Genomic DNA, 1,115 nt, shown 5'->3' on the forward strand with positions numbered 1-1,115 from the left:
ATACACGTCCCCTGATAGGGGACGTAACAGGGATTAAACTGATAGGAATAGTACTACTTAAACACACCACTCATATTGGGATTGCACAGTACATTACACGGCGCACCCGCAGTGCCCCAAATTGGAAGTAAGAGGACCGACCAAGCATCTTTTTCCATCTCCCGGTTCCTAAAATCTATTCCATACACGTCCCCTGATAGGGGACGTAACAGGGATTAAACTGATAGGAATAGTACTACTTAAACACACGACTCATATCTGGTGGCACAGTACATTGCAAGGCGTACGCGCAGTGCCCCAAATTGGAAGTAAGAGGACTGACCAAGCATCTTTTTCCATCTCCCGGTTCCTAAAATCTATTCCATATACCAGCCCCTGATAGGGGACAAAACAGAAATTAAACTGTTAAGAACAGATTTTTTTTTATAAAAAAAAAGATGACAGCCTCTGCGGAGCTGGGTATTTTTTGGCCGCGTTACTGAACGCTCATGCACAATGGCTGTAGGCTCATGCGTCCTTTTGCGGAGGTGACAAACCTGGTCAGTCAAACCCAAGGCAACATCATTGACCTCATCCCATATGCATTTTTTCTGGAGCGCGCCCTGCGAAGAGTGCTGGATCAGGCCGTAGATGAGCATGAAGAGGAAGAGTTGTGGTCACCATCACCACCAGAAGCAGCCTTGTCGTTGTCGATTGCTGGACCTGCGGCAATGCAGAGAGAGGAGTCTGAAGAAGAGGAGTAAGAGGAGGAAGGTGGCTTTGAGAAGGTGGAAGACCAACCACAGCAGGCGTCCCAGGGGGCTTGTTGTCACCTTTCAGGGACCCTTGGTGTTGTACGTGGCTGGGTGGAGGAAGAGACCATCAATGACATCAGTGAGGACAAGGAACGGGACATGGCTAGCTTGGTATCCAACCTTGTGCAAATGGGGAGTTTGCGGTTGTGCAAATGGACTGTTTGCGGTTGTTTGCGGTGCGTTAAACGGGGAGTTTGGTCTGTCACTGTGAAGCGGGCGTAACCCTTACAGTAACTGATCGATAAAACATCATACCTGATGTTTTAAAGCACGTTATTCCAAACAATTTAGGAATGTTAGGTGATTTATGCCCTTTATGGA

General features: G+C 47.6%; 1 pseudogene; it reads right to left on the bottom strand.

The window, feature by feature from the left end:
- Positions 1–264: 264 nt before the first annotated feature.
- LOC120987383 lies at positions 265–439 on the bottom strand (annotated as a pseudogene).
- Between the last annotated feature and the right edge of the window lie 676 nt (positions 440–1,115).

The sequence above is a fragment of the Bufo bufo genome, chromosome 1 (genome assembly GCF_905171765.1).
Source record: "Bufo bufo chromosome 1, aBufBuf1.1, whole genome shotgun sequence".
Taxonomy (NCBI): domain Eukaryota; kingdom Metazoa; phylum Chordata; class Amphibia; order Anura; family Bufonidae; genus Bufo; species Bufo bufo.